Source organism: Siniperca chuatsi, linkage group LG2, assembly GCF_020085105.1.
Source record: "Siniperca chuatsi isolate FFG_IHB_CAS linkage group LG2, ASM2008510v1, whole genome shotgun sequence".
Classification (NCBI taxonomy): Eukaryota; Metazoa; Chordata; class Actinopteri; order Centrarchiformes; family Sinipercidae; genus Siniperca; species Siniperca chuatsi.
The window spans coordinates 29196663-29213288 of record NC_058043.1 but is presented as its reverse complement, the minus strand read 5'-3'; the positions used below and the strand labels follow the sequence as shown (position 1 = coordinate 29213288).

Genomic DNA, 16626 nt, shown 5'->3' with positions numbered 1-16626 from the left:
GATAATTTTCTTTTGCTTTCTGAGTTTTTTATATGGAGCCGAGGTCAGGGGAATGTTTCCTTTTAAGAGGTTTAAGGAGAGCTCGCACAGAGACTGAAGAAAGTCTGATGAACAATGGTCGAGAATATCTTGACGTTTCCGAAGCGTGGCGTGACATGAAGCACATAGTAAAGCCGCGTTTCTTTTTAAACGACATGCTGGATCAGGACTTGGATTTAGGTAGATAGATGATGGGCCACTGATGGGGGAGTCTGTATTGTTCTGGGCAGCTGGGTATGAGACTGATGATTAAAAACCTGATGATCTTTGGTAGCATCTTCAAAACTTTCTAATTGAAAGGCTTTTCATCTGGGAAACATTTGTTGAGCCAATATATTTATCTGTAATCTGTCTTGAGGGTTTTTAAACAGTACCAGATAATTACCGTTTAAACTGATGGTGCGGCTGTGTTTACCTTGATGGAAAAGATTTTGAGTCAGCATTATGACGGACAATGTCTGCATTGTGTAAAAATTCTGACTACATCGGGATGGTCAGAGGCCTGCAAAATAACATTGTCCAAAATAATCAAATGATTTTGATCAGGGGGAAACAGATTTTCATCATCAAATGAAGGAGGCAGGTCCTTAACAAATTGAATCTTTTTCTTCTTCTTTTGCAGTTCAGCATACAACAGTTGAAACAATGTAAAAATCTATACAATGTTATCATGCAGTATATCCATCACATGATTATGTTATGGTGCATGATTTGAAAACTCAAATGCAGAACACAAGAAAGTGGTACTAGCAACAGTTTTTATTATATACTGCAAGCAATCACTGGGGGATTTGAGCTCTTCCAGAGTGGCAAGGCTCCGGGGATCGAGACGGGGAATGTAGATTTTGGCTTGGCTTGTGTAGCGGGGCAGGCAGAACAGGGAGGCAGCTTTGCAGACAAGGGAGAGAACACAGAGGCCACGACCAATGGCAGGGAATGACCATGGGCCTAAAGCAGGCAGCGGTCAAAAACAGGGAACAAGTCCAACGAGCAAACAAATCCGACAGGGAGCAGGTAAAAATTCAAAAGTCCACAATACAGGCAAGGTCAAAGGAAACAAAGTCAGTCCAACAAAACTTATAGGTAACCAAAAGCCAGGACGTGTGACACGGGACCAAAGCACAACCAAAATGCACATGACAAAGGCAACAACCCAACAATGTACAAAGGAAAATCCCGGACTAAATACACTGAGGTAAGGGAGACAACGAAACACAGGTGCAAACAATCAAGGTGGGGCCAATACTCTAAACTGGAAGGAAAGCAAACAAAGACAGGAAGTAAATCCACAAGACACGAGGAGAGGAGAACACTACAATATAAAACAGGAAACAGGACAAAACATCAAACTATGACAGATTACAGTTTTCCAAAACAGACTTTACTAAATAAGTCTTGCCACAGCCACTCGGTCCTGTGACCAGACAAGAAAAAGACACTTTCAGTCTGGGGTCAAAGTCAATTTCTTCGGATGAAAAAATGTTCTCCTCAATAACCAAAAGGCAATCCTGAACCAGGAGGAGCTAATCCAGCTCCTTAGACTTTGTCGCATGAGTTAGATGACGAGACGGAGCTACGGCAACAGACAGCATGCACGTTGGCGCATGCACACTACTTGTGTGTAATGTGTGTTGTGTGATGGCCTGTCAGACCACAGTTTTACCACTTTGCATTTCGTCAATGTACAACAGAAGTGCACATTTGTGTTGGTCAGCAATATAATGTGTTCATGTTATCACTAGTCTGTAATAGATTGTATTTTCCTTCATATTTAAACATCAGTCCAGTCGTTCAAATAATATGATGACATATGCATACAGTATTTATGGATGGTTTAAATTCCAATAGCAGGTAACTATTGCTTTTGTCAGATGAAACTGGGTGTTAGTAGATTAGAGCATTTTGCACATGCAAAGCCTCTGTCTGCTAAGATAAAGATAACTAAAGCTCTCCAACATATTTATTTTTGAGTGTATGTACGCATGCATAGCCTACTGATAGCATAAATAATGTAAACACTGGAAACATATTTCCAGAAGAAGAATACCAATTGATAATATACTGAATTATTACAGAGACTTAGTTCCAGCTGAATACCTCAACATTTATGTAGGTAAACTACTAAACTAACCCTTGTAAATGACAATATAGTATTCATCACAACCTAGTAAACAGCTTATTTGCTGGTGCACAGATGTTTCATCACTTAATGTGGGGGTGGTTTAGAGATTACAAAGAAAGCTAAGGTAAAGTTAACATAAGTGCTACACATGACTTTCTGCCTTTTGCTCATCAGTTTATGCCTGCTATTGTTTGCTCTAGGGATGGCAGTGTCAGTCAGTGGGTCAACCACTTTGGTCCAGACTGAAATATCTATATATAATAACTATTGGATGGATTGTGATCAAATGTGGTTCAGACATTCATGTTTCCCTCTGGATGAATTGTAATAATTTTAGTGATCCTCTGACTTTTCATCTAGTGCCATATGCCATAATTGAATAAATGACTATGCTTTGTGTTTAGGGCTAATTAGCAGATGTTAGCACACTAATGTGCAAAACTAAGATGTTGAACATGGTAAACATTACACTTGCTAAGCATCAGCAAGTTAGCATTGTCACTATGAACATTATGATTTTCATAGTGACAATGATTAGGCTATGATTAGGCTAAGATTAGGCTATGCTATTGCATGCTGATGTTAACATAGCCTAATCTTGCTATCTGATACTAAATGTGTTACAAAAAAATGTAAGGCCTTACTATATTAACTGCAATATGACGACTGAAACTACATTTCAATTTTTTTTTACTTTTTTATTTTTTCTACCCTTGCACAACTTAAGTACATGAAGTTTTACATATGAATGTAACAGTGACAATGACAAGATACTGATAATGACAATGGTACAACCCAGATCAAAAACTTGCTGCTCACACTTGGCTTTTCTTTATCTTTTGTTACAACGGCAGCCAACACTTAGTCGCACATTCTCATGTCTGCTTTGTTTTCCCTACCATATACTGACTCTCCTGTCAGCTTGACCCCTTTTTGTATAAATTTGCTTGTTTTCATCTGCCTGCCTGGTTTTGACTTTTGTTTTTGACTAGGGCTGCACAATTAATTCATATATTATCGAAATCGCAATATGGCCAAGTGCAATGTCCAAATCGCAGAAGCAGCAGTTTTTTGATAAAGGTAAAATGTGTGACAAAACAGCATTATAATGAAATACTGCAGCGCTGCAGAGATGCCCTGGCATACAAATCTTGTTCTTCAGATCTAAGAAAATGTTTGTTGGGTACAGACCCCAACAAATGTCACATCATGATGCAAAAATGATCATTCCCATTAATTGTGAATTATATTGCAATTGCAATATCTAAAAATAATCGCAATATTTTTGACCACAAGTAAAGGTTTACTTATCCTCTGTCTCTGAGTCGTGCATCTGGGTTCAAAGCTGTTTCTATGCTAAGTCATTACATCTTTTGAGAATTATCTTATTTTGTGCTTACTGAATTCTTATCTGTTTCACACATATGCCTCTAAAGGAAATTAAGCCAAAATCTATATAAGACAAGTAAACCCAGGGTCAAGAGAAGAAGAGCAGAAGCAGATGACAAAAGATGAAAAAAGATATTTGAAACTCAGAAGTAACACAGAACTGTGTATAGGATATTTAGAACAAACATATTTAGCTATCAATAGGAAAGTAAATATTTGATCTGTGGTCATTTTGTTAGTGACACAAATGTGAGAATTTGAAATAAAACGTCCACTGTATTTTGATATTATGGAGAGTAGTAATATTATATATTATATAGATAATATTATAAAGAGTACGATCTAGACCTGCTCTATAGGAAAAGTGCAATGAGATAACTTGTTATGAATTGGCACTATAGAAATAAATTGAAATTGAATAGATGTGAGAAAATCCACAACTTAGTAAGGGAGCTGGGTTAGAAAATTTTAAAAGTATGAGGAAAATATGACCTCCTAAATGATGTATATTTCTGTATTGTTCTTTTCCTACACACAGAATACTTTGTGTTAATTCTCCTCAGTTGCCTTCCAATTATTTGCTGGCCCTGCTCACACTATCTACATGTGGCCTGACAAAACAAAGGGAAGAAAGATTTTTACCTACATAATTACTTACACAGACATGCTTTTGGACAGTGGTCTCACTGATATTGCTACTGTGTTTAAAAAATAATTTTGCTATCTTCTGGTAACCTATTATTACTTAAAACATACATACAATGCATGATGAAAGCATGTGCAGCTTTACTTCTAACAGCAACTGCAGTGCAGTGGTACAGAACAGTGTTTGTTGGGCCTGATGTTCAGGCGGCCACTGGAGTGAGTGGAAACTCAACCTGTATTTGGACAGTTAACTGTGGCATCACTTTAGACAGCCACCAGGGTGCCTCAGTGTCCTCCCTGGTGTTCTACAAGCTACATTTAAAAAAAAAGAAAACTAGAAAAATGAATACCATTTGTTTTACGTTATCACTGCATCCTTTTTTTCAACAGCAATGTAAAATGAGTAAGTACACTCAAATCTGTAGAACTGAGGGTCAGCATGTGAATAATAATACTGTGGAAGATTTAGAAAAGAGGAGACTAAATCTCCGAAGTTTCAATAAGGTGGGTGAAATATTAAGAAATTAATAGAACGACAAGGCCAGTGAACATAACACTTTAATTCAAAGTTAGGATGAAAAATGTGTCAGATATACAAACCATGTTTTGGGTCAAATGAAGTATTCACTCAAAGCATCAGAGTTAGTCATCCATTTTCACTCACATTTTATTATTATCATTCTTCTTATTATTTCATTTTAACTGTATGGTAATTTTTTGAAGTTGTCAGAGTGAACTGGAATGCAGTACATTGAAAGGTGTCAATGTTTGGCCCCTCGTGTGATATACATCTGTGGTGGCAAGTAACTAGGTACATTTAATCAAATACTGTACCTAGGTACAATTTTGAGGTACTTGTACTTTATTTGAGTATTTCAATTTTCTGCCAATCCAGAAGAGAATTTAAAATCCTTATCCTCACCTACAAAGCTCTTATTGGTCAGGCACCATCATATCTTAAAGATCTCATAATACCATTTTACCCAACTAGAACACTGCGCTCCCAGGATGTAGGGTTACTTGTGGTTCATAGAGTCTCCAAAAGTAGAATGGGAGCCAGAGCCTTCAATTATCAAGCTCCTCTTCTGTGGAATCACATCTCAATTTGGGTTCAGGAGGCAGACTCCATCTCCACATTTAAGAGTAGGCTTAAGACTCTCCTCTTTGATAAAGCTTATAGTTAGGGCTGGCTTGGGTGAGCTCTGAACCATCCCTTAGTTATACTGCTATAGGCCAAGACTGCCGGGAGACTTCCCATGATGCACCTCTTTCCTCTCTCCTTCTCTCACTCACCATCTGTATGCATTCTTATCCCATTACTGCATGTTACTAACTTGACATCTGTCTGCCGTTGTTCTGTGCTTTCTCGTCTCTCTCCTCTCTCCTTCTGTCACATTCAGCAGGTATTTCCGCCTCCGGAGCTGCAGAGACTGGATCTGTGGTTGTGAGCCATTTGTTGCCCGTGTTCCTGCACGACAACTGCTACTACAGTTGTTATTATTATTGGCTCTGTTACTAATACTGTCATTATTATTCCTATAGCTGTCACTCCTATTATTATTAATTTATTAAAATCAACACTACAATTACATTTCTACTATTTTAAAAATTCTATGTGGTATTTTCATTTGCATCTCTCTCTACAAACCTCTCTTTCTCTCTCTTTCTCTCTCTGTCCTTCAGAGCAGCAAATAATATAATCAAAATTAGCTCCACCTTTACCAGCAACATTAAAGTGATGAACACATAATGCATAATTACAATCCAATAACTTAATATATATTATTCTGAAATGGGCCATTTTACTCCTTTTATTTTTAAGGAGTCTTTCACTTCTGGTACTTTAAGCAAATTTTGATGCTGATAGTTTTGTATTTTTACTTAAGTAAAAACTTTTAATTTTAAGCACTTTGTAGTAGTACTTGTACTGATAAATGTGGTAATTGCTTTATTTTCAACATTCTAGTCTGTAATACAGGCCTGTGTGTCAGAGTTGTGAAGTGGAGAATATTGTGTTGCACTGGCAGCCTTTAGCTCAGGCTTAATTGATGGCCCATCAAGGGGAGGGGCACTCCCCCTCTCAGCTGCACTTGCACTGCTGCCATCAGAGCAGTGTTACTGGACAAACGTGGCAGGACCCTGGAGAGATTTAGAAGAAGAATTGAGAGACTCAGACTTCACCATAGTCGATGTGGAAGGCGGCTTCCCCAAGAAGTTTCAGTGCAGGTAAGATTTTATGATGTCTTGCTCTTGAGTTTTGCTTCCACATATCAGCTAACTGTACAATATTATTTTGCCAGGACGAAACTTATCAGACTTAAAACTTTTGGAATAATTGTCAAATAAAGCCAAGTTATAGTAAATTTTAAGTAGAAATTACCCTTAAATGCCTGTGGTTCATAGGAAGTGCTTTTGTGGTGTCCTTAAGTATCACATGTTATAATTGTTAATTATGTGTGTGAAATTTTGGGACATTTCACTGTGTATTTATAACTGTGGAAAAAGAGTGTTATAATGCAACGATTGTGGCAGTAAAGTTTAGCTTCAACTGTGAACAAAACACTTGAGTTAAAATGCTGTTTAAAGATGCGTGAATAATTCGCAATTTATCAGCTACTGTTAAATAGATTTTGTGCCATTCCCATTGCCTCTCTCACTGGCATCCTGGCACAGAGAGATGACCAACAGTTGCCACCATAAAAAAAAAAAAATTGTGGTGTGATTTTTTTAGACCTGACCTAGAAGGAAATGCGATCTTTCAGTTATACTTGTATAGTTATACTATACATGCTGATTACAGTTTGTTCTGAAATTAGTAAGATTTTGCCTGCAGCCTGCAATCGATTTCACAAAGTAACTGAATTAAGCTACAACACTTAACACTTGAACACTTTTTTGGGTACACCTAATACAATACAACTGTGCTGCCATGAAGTCACTTCTGTATAGTTATGTTTCTTTTTTAACACTGTCAAAAATGTGCTAACTAAATTATATGTTGTAGCACTGAGCATAGTTAGTGATGGTGTTGTACTGGATATATTTCTGGTTTTTAATATTCTTACCCCCTTTGTAGTAGGGAGGACAAAAATAGAAACACTTCATTATAATGCAGTCCAGTACAACACCCCCTTTAACTATGACCTCAGTGATAAACAAGAATTGAATTTACACATTTCAGACTATGACAAGAACAACTTAACATGAGCTTTGTAAAGGTAGAGTTTATGGCAGAGCTGTTGTGCTAAATTGCATTTGACTGTACAGGTGTAATAAAGTGGCTACTGAGTGTGTATATCAGTATCTGGAAACAAAGCACAAATAGCACATTGCCTGGTGGGAGACTTGAGATGTCTGGGAATGCATGTTATTCATACAGACCAAACTCACAAAATGCAAATATGCAGACTACAGTGTGTGGACTGTAACTTCTGATGATCTTATGACAGGGTGCCCAATTCAGTTTTTGATTCAGTCATTTATACATTAAATATATGAATGCCTTTTTTAAATGTACTATATAATTAATATATGAAATGTCTTCTCACATGAAAAGATGAAAGCAGCACTAAAGCATCACTGTCTAGCTGTACTCTATAACTTACTATTTACTGTGTCCATTGACTAGAATTTTTTTCTTGAACGGTTTCAGACGATAACATGAAGTAATCATTTCTTCTGTGTTAGGTCCAGGAGGCGATAGCTGTGAGGCCAACACAGGTATGTTACAAAATCTTTCCTCTATCCAGATACAATTTACTGGAATAGTTGGCAGTAGTTGTAAGGAGGAATTTTAAAATAAAACATTATAAACTGAGGACAGATAATACACACAAGGTTCCACATCTTGAGTCCCTAGAAGTTTAGAGATGACGAAAAGAATCAGTTCTTATCCATCATGATTCAATTTAGAAACGTGATTCTGTGTAGAAAGTAATTAATATGATTTACAGTGGGGCAAAAAAGTATTTAGTCAGCCACCAATTTTGCAAGTTCTCCCACTTAAAAAGAGAAAAATTCCTCGGGAAAATAAGTATTTGGTCAATAACAAAAGTTCATTTCAATACTTTGTTATATACCCTCTGGCAATGACAGAGCTCAAATGTTTTCTGTAAGTCTTCACAAGGTTTTCACACACTGTTGCTGGTATTTTGGCCCATTCCTCCATGCAGATCTCCTCTAGAGCAGTGATGTTTTGGGGCTGTCGCTGGGCAACACGGACTTTCAACTCCCTCCAAAGATTTTCTATGGGGTTGAGATCTGGAGACTGGCTAGGCCACTCCAGGAACTTGAAATGCTTCTTACGAAGCCACTCCTTCGTTGTTCAGGCGGTGTGTTTGGGATCATTGTCATACTGAAAGACCCAGCCACGTTTCATCTTCAATGCCCTTGCTAATGGAAGGAGCTTTTCACTCAAAATCTCACAATACATGGCCCCATTCATTCTTTCCTTTACAAAGATCAGTGGCCCTGGTCCCTTTGCAGAAAAACAGCCCCAAAGCATGATGTTTCCACCCCCATGCTTCACAGTAGGTATGGTGTTCTTTGGATGCAACTCAGCATTCTTTCTCCTCCAAACACGACAAGTTGAGTTTTTACCAAAAAGTTCTATTTTGGTTTCATCTGACCATATGGCATTTTCCCAATCCTCTTCTGGATCATCCAAATGCTCTCTAGCAAACTTCAGACGGGCCCGGACATGTACTGGCTTAAGCAGGGGGACACGTCTGGCACTGCAGGATTTTAGTCCCTGGCGGCGTAGTGCGTTACTGATGGTAGCCTTTGTTACTTTGGTCCCAGCTCTCTGCAGGTCATTCACTAGGTCCCCCGTGTGGTTCTGGGATTTTTGCTCACCGTTCTTGTGGTCATTTTGACCCCACGGGGTGAGATCTTGTGTGGAGCCCCAAATTGAGGGAGATTATCAGTGGTCTTGTATGTCTTCCATTTTCTAATACTTGCTCCCACAGTTGATTTCTTCACACCAAGCTGCTTACCTATTGCAGATTCAGTTATCCCAGCTTGGTGCTACCATTTTGTTTCTGGTGTCCTTTGACAGCTCTTTGGTCTTGGCCATAGAGGAGTTTGGAGTGTGACGGTTGTGGACAGGTGTCTTTTATACTGATAACGAGTTCAAACAGGTGCCATTAATACAGGTAACAAGTGGAGGACAGAGGAGCCTCTTAAAGAAGAAGTTACAGGTCTGTGAGAGCCAGAAATCTTGCTTGTTTATAGGTGACCAAATACTTATTTTACCGAGGAATTTACCAATTAATTCATTAAAAATCCTACAATGTGATTTCCTGGATTCTTTCCCCCCATTCTGACTCTCATAGTTGAAGTGTACCTATGATGAAAATTACAGGCCTCTCTCATCTTTTTAAGTGGGAGAACTTGCACAATTGGTGGCTGACTAAATACTTTTTTGCCCCACTGTATCTTGTTCCTGAAGTTCAGGCTGCCGGTTAAATAGATTACTTGTCATGTCAGGTCAGCTACAGTTATGTAGTCTGCAGTGGATGTTGTTGTTATACTGAGCATGAAACTTTTGCAGTGGACTCTAATCAGTGTCTGCTCGTTGTGTACTCACAGATAGTTGCTGATTAAATCAAATTCATATTAAAGTAGAGTCCCGAGCAGTATCTGCAACTTTTTGACCGTGCAGAGGCCAAGGTGTCAGCGGGACTGTAGCCAGTCTGTTGCTGGGTCTTGTCTAATTGCATACATGTAGAGATGATGCATTATTTCATCTCTCTGAGAGGCAGCTAAGGTGTGACAGTCACAATGTGGGTGAAATGGAGAGAAAGTGAGTGACAAAGAAATGGCTTGCTGAAAAATAGGTGGATTCTGTTCAAAGATGTCAGCTGCACCGATTTATTAGTCAACAGGGTGCAAATTAACTTTTTTGTCCACTGGCCAAATGGCTAGGGAATGTTCAAATTTTGCCAGTCACTCAATAGATTACCATTGTTTTTTGGCTTGTAAGTGAAGCAAATCAATCATCCATTTGCATATTTTACCAGCATTTGGCTGGTGCTAATTTTGTGCCCTGTTAGTCAACATTCAATTAAACTCACTTTCTTTACCAGGATAATCCACTCAGTATCAGTACTGTATATCTTATAAACAAACAAAATATTATCAGGATAAAAGACTAATTTGTTTTAATGAATTGCAGAACATGCCATGCTTTGTCAGTGTCAGTTTATGTATTTCAGTGTATTAATAAGTCAAATGGAAATTATGACTGCAGTGTTACATAAAGTAAAAGTATGGAAATTATAACGATAATCTAATCGTAGCACCCTGAATTATGACGGTTAGATTCCTCCTCCTCTTATCACCACTCATATGCAACAACATGGATGACTGGAATGTCCACGTAACCCGATCAAAAAAAGTATCACACTGTTTTGTTACAATACTTCACTCAGAGTGAGTGATATACTCCATCTATAAGATAATGATGGTAAAGTGACTCTTTAAAGTTGTACATGATTGTGGATGTGATGACTGGAAATTGTCTGAAAGCGCTCATGCTATTTTACTTTCACATGACTTTTTCTAATGATGATTATGCTTACATGATGACCCGGGGACTGGCTTGGTGCAGAGCTGAGGACCTTGGGTGGACGACCCGAGGGCTGGCCTTGTGTGGAGCTCACCGCATGAGGTCCGTGACAAAGATCAAAGCCATTTAGATGCCTGACGGAAAGTCGGCAGCGAAGACGGGGACCCCTTGGAGGCCGTAGGCGAAAGCGCAGGCCAGAAAGCCGGCAACAGGGCTGCAGGCCAGGAAGCCGGTGACAGGAAGATTGGTAGAGGAGCGGGCTGGACTAGTGATGTCCGGGAATCCAGAGCCTGACACTCTGGCAGAGACGGAGGGTAATGCTGCTGCAATCCAGCAGACGGTTCCGCGGAGTGCTGTGACCCAGCAGACGGTTCCGTGGCGTGCTGTGACCCAACCGGAAGAGGAGGTGGTTGCAATCCAGCGACGGCTAGGGATTGGTGCTGCTGCGATCCAGCCGGGAAAGGAGGCGACTGCGATTCAGTAGGGAGTCTGGGAGTGCTGTCTGCTGCGATCCAGCAGGGAGTAATGATTGCCGTAGCGCTGGAACTGGAGGCCGCGGCGGCGCTGGAACTGGAGGCCCACGGCAGCGCTGAAACTGGAGATGGCAGTGAAGCTGATGGGTCGTGGAGCAGGCGAGCTGCTGAGCGGCGGTACAGGCGAGCAGCTGGGCAGCTGGGCCTGGGATTTGACCCTGTGGGCTGCTTGTCTAGCACCAATGGACAGAGGCACAGGACGCCGTTGCTATCCACCACTGAATCGAAGAAGGGCGTCGGTCTGGCCCTTGGCATGGTGTAATGGGAGGTGACGGAGTGACAAAGGGAGTGCTGGTATAGTCCTTCGGTATGGATCCGACTTTCTGTTATGGACAGACAGGCAGGAGACACTGATATGGAGACGGATGGGTTATTATTAGGTTAGAGAGGGAGATCGCTGGAGAGGGAGATCACAGGGGATATGCAGAGTTGCATAGGGAGTCCTTGTATTAAACGAGGTCTGACAACTGGCTGAGGTGAGTGCTGGGCTTTTTATGCTGGCTGTGATTAGGAGTTGATGGGGAGCAGGAGTGTGATAGGGAGCAAGTGTGCTTTTTTAACAGACAGTAGAGACTGGCGTATATGTGACAATGAGGTGTCACTTTCTGTTTGCTCTTGTTTTTCAGATGAAAGTTCTGACCTCTTCTCAGAACAAAAAAAAACAGACCTGACCAGAGCGGTGGGGACTCAGATATGGAGGGTAAGTTAAGGACTGTACGAAAATTATTGGGTTAGGAAGGATATTTAATTGTATTATGTTATGATGTAGATACAGTCCAGAGCGCTGCTGTAGGCAAGTGAAAAGTGATGCTCTCTCTGGAGAGATGTCACCAATAACTATAGAGATCCGTGTCTAATCTGTTTCTAGAATCTGACATATTAGTCATACCAACTAGGAAAATTACACCATGAAGTGAGAGGTTTGCTGTCCTCTGTATATGGCCAATGGCATGTAGTTTGGCCAGCATCCTCCTCTCTGACACCACCGACAGAGAGTCCAGCTCCACCCCCACAATGTCACTGGCCTTACGGATCAGTTTGTTGAGTCTGTTAGCGTCCGCTACCCTCAGCCTGCTGCCCCAGCATGCAACAGCATACAGGATAGCACTGGCCATCACAGACTCATAAAACATCCTCAGCATTGTCCAGCAGATGTTGAAGGACCCCAGCCTTCTCAGAAAATAGAGGCAGCTCTGGCCCTTCCTGTGAAGAGCTTGAGTGTTCTTAGCCCTGTCCAGTTTATTGTCCATGTGTACTCCCAGGTACTTGTAATCCTCTACAATGTTCACACTGACCCCCTGTATGGAAACCGGGATCACTGGTGCCTTGGCCCTTCATAGGTCTACAGCCAGCACCTTAGACTTTGTCGCATTGAGCTGCAGATGGTTTTGCTCACACCATGAGACAAAGTTCCCCACCACAGCCCTGTACACCACCGCTGATACATCCCACCACAGCAAAGTCATCAGAAAACTTCTGAAGGTTGCAGGACTCTGTGTGGTGGCTGAAGTCCGTGGTGTAGATGATGAAGAGGAAGGGAGAGAGGACAGTCCCCTGAGGGGCCCCAGTGTTATTTTATTTACAGGGTTTTTTTTATTCCCACGCCTACTTCGCTCCCATTGGCTCCTACTAACCACGCCTGCGTCACGCTTATTGGTCCACGCATAGCGCCACCCACTTCCAGAGGGAGGGACGGTCAAGAGGTCAAGGGGGCGGGGTTTAATTAATGTTTAATCAAAGGTCAAAGGTCACCATCCATCACCCGTCGATTAAAAAGTGACAGACAGTGTTGCATATCACTCTCTCACTGGCTTACGTCAATTCCACAAACAATGTCTTTCAATTCCAAATACACACTTCTTTTAAGTGCCTGGCTGGGCATTTATGTAAAACACATTTTTATAATATCTCATAAAATATATATATATATATATATATAGAACAAAATGGTTATTTATACTGAATTATTATTATTATTGTATTATTATTATTATTATAGTTTGAATTATAAACTTCCTGATTTCTTATTTTTTTGCATGTTTCTCACACTTATATGTTTCAGATCATCAAACAAATTTAAATATTAGTCAAAGATAACACAAGTAAACACAAAATGCAGTTTTTAAATGAAGATTGTTATTATTAAGGAAAAACAAAATCCTGTGTGAAACAGTGATTGCCCCCTAAACCTAAAAACTGGTTGGGCCACCCTTAGCAGCAACAACTGCAATCAAGCGTTTGCAATAGCTAGCAAGGAGTCTTTCACAGCGCTGTGGAGGAATTTTGGCCCACTCATGTTTGCAGAATTGTTGTAATTCAGCCACATTGGAGGGCTTTCGAGCATGAGCTGCCTTTTTAAGGTCATGCCACAGCATCTCAATCGGATTCAGGTCAGGACTTTGACTAGGCCACTCCAAAGGCATCATTTTGTTCTTCTTCAGCCATTTAGCAAACCCACAACAACATCCAAAGAATTGGATTCACTTGCCTCACTTAAGGTCAGCATTCATGACTCCACCATAAGAAAGAGACTGGGCAAAAATGGCCTGCATGGCAGAGTTCCAAGACGGAAACCCATGCTGAGTGTAAAGAACATTAAGGCTCATCTAATTTTTGCCAGAAAACATCTTGATGATCCCCAAGACCTTTTAGAAAATACTCTGTGGACTGACTAGACAAAAGTTGAACTTTTTGTAAGTTGTGTGTCCCATTACATCTGGCGTAAAAGTGACACAGCATTTCAGAAAAAGAACATCATACCAAAAGTAAAATATGGTGGTGGTAGTGTGATGGTCTGGGGCAGTATCTTTCTTATGGTGGAGTCATGAACACTGACCTTAACTGAGGCAAGGGATGCCTGCAGTTCTTTGGATGTTGTTGTGGGGTCTCTGAATGGCTGAAGAAGAAAAAAATGAAGACTTTAGAGTGCCCTAGTCAAAGTCCTGACCTGAATAAGCACAAGATGCCCTCACAAAAACAGAGCAATGTAGTTTATTCAATTCAATGCAGTGAGGAAAACTGCAAAGAACAGTACATAGGTGAGACTAAACAGCCACTTCACAAAAGACTTTATCAGCACAGATGACACGCTAACTCCGGATTGCAAAGCGCTGTGCATTTGCATCTAAAAGCTACAAACCACACATTTGAAAACAGTGAGGTGAAGATTCTAAGTAGAGAGAAGAGTTGGTTTGAAAGAGGAGTCAAAGAAGCCATTTTTGTGAAAAAAGAAAATCCCTCTTTAAACAGAAATGGTAGTCTGAGATTCAACTTGCCAACCGTTTACCACAGTGTATTAACACCATGGTCAAGCCAATCATATGTTAATCAGGTACTTAACAGTGATGAGGGAGGTACAGCCAGAAAACAATAGGCCTGATTACTGGGCCATCATGGAAACAAAAGAAGGTCAGTTTCAGGTGAAACTAAGCAGGGTAAACAGCAGACACTCAGGAAGACTCCTCCCTGAGGGCAGGGCCTAAGCAACACAGAGTAGCTTAAATTTCTGAGTTCTCAGACCATGTTCACAATTGAGAATGACTTCTGGATGGGAGCCGAAACGTCTTGATTCTGAAAACAGTGTCCAGATGACTATGACTGAAACTTTTTCTACGATGGAATGCTCCTGGACGAATGAGGGATTACACCGTCTTGTTTTAAACAAGGGCGATTTCACTGCTTTTTCCCCCCACAGCTAGACCACATTGGACCAAGTCCAGATCAAAAACCACTATACCTAGACTTGTCAAATCTGGACTAGATTATCCCAGAGAGGCTAAAGATTCTTTAAGACACAGTTTCAGATTTGTGAAACCGTTATTCTATTTGTGAAAATGCTAAATATAGTAATGTCACCAAATAGTATTCATATCCACAACATGGCCTTACATTTGTAATTGCTATGTAGAGTTCTTCTTTCTCACTTGAAAACAAAAGTAGAGAAGTTATTTTTACCTTTTGAAAAACAATAATCTCACCTTTACTCCAACTGGCCACTGTCAACCTGCTTATGCCAATGTTTTTTTCCTGACTTTTGCCAAAGCCTGCACAATGGCCTGTGTTAGAATTATCATAATTCAGTCATTAGTGTGCTTGTTCTTCATTTGATCTCTATATGAAGAGATTTTTATGAAAAGCTTTCTTACTTTGTCACAATTATCAACATTTGATTAAGAAAATTATTTAATTCATCTCGTTTATCTGTCCACTAACATCTGCCATCATTTCAGACCCTGTTGTCCTACTGCCCACCAGTTGTCCTCATTGTGTTCCTACCTTTGCCAGTTGCATGCATCTGCCTGCAGACATGATCCTCATTACTCCATTATCCAAAGAGTTTATACTGTAGACTAGTCATTTGCCACACTGTGTATCATGTCTCCCTGTCTTAGTGTTGCAGCCCTTTTGTTCTGAATCTGCCTACCTGCAATTGTGATTTTGAACTATGCTAGTTTTTTTTAGCTTTTTGCCTGCCTTCATTAACCTCTACCTGTTTAACCTGTTGATGTCCTGTGTTATGCCTGCTGACAAAGTAAACTCTGTCTCTGTTTTTAATGCTCCTGCTTTTTGAGTCTCTGAGTCTGCTTTTGGGTCAAAAGCAGTATTTCTCAGTTTCCCATCCTCTTACTATCACTATTGCTAGAAACTACTGCTACAACTTTTGGTGGCATTCCTAATATAAATACTACTACTATTGCTTCAAGTACCTTTAACTACTAAAACCTCCAAAGTCTGTCTTTGTTTCTTCCTGCTATCATCTTGCTCCTCTCTGACCAACTGTCATTTGCTTGTCCCGCTTTTCTCAATTTCCTTCCGTCTTACTGTCTGTCCCTCTTACATTCTGTACATTTCTATCTTACTTTCCTAACTTCTAGTCTAGTTTTTTCCCTTTCCTTCTTTCTATCTCTTTTCCCTATTCCTGCATTTCTGTCACTCACTCACTTTACTTTTCCCTTTCTACTTCTTTTTTCCTTATAATTTCTTTGATTCCCCCCCTAGTTCTGTGCTTTTCCTTTTCACTTGTCTTTTGCTATTGTTTCTCCTTGTCTTTCATTCACTCTTTATGTCCTTCCTTCCTCTCTCCCTTTTTCATCTGCCTTCATCTGACTTTAGCAGAGAGTGTGTCCCAGTTGTTGAGGAAATCTGACAGGTATTTCACCATGCTGTCCAGCTGGGTGTCATCAAAGATAATTGGGACCCACCGTTCCTCAAAAGTAAAGTGGGACAATAGCCTGAAAAGTATGAATTAAATAAACTCAAATCTTAATAATTACTCTGACAGAATCACATTTAAGATCTATTTGACTTGAACGCAGTAATCCTCTGACGTG

The 16626-nt window shown here is 40.2% G+C and overlaps 1 long non-coding RNA gene across 1 annotated transcript; it reads left to right on the top strand.

The window, feature by feature from the left end:
* Window positions 1-6329: 6329 nt before the first annotated feature.
* LOC122863065 lies at window positions 6330-12301 on the top strand. Its single transcript, XR_006374902.1, has 3 exons — window positions 6330-6421; window positions 7883-7915; window positions 11923-12301. It is a non-coding gene; the product is annotated as an uncharacterized LOC122863065 (long non-coding RNA).
* Window positions 12302-16626: the final 4325 nt, after the last annotated feature.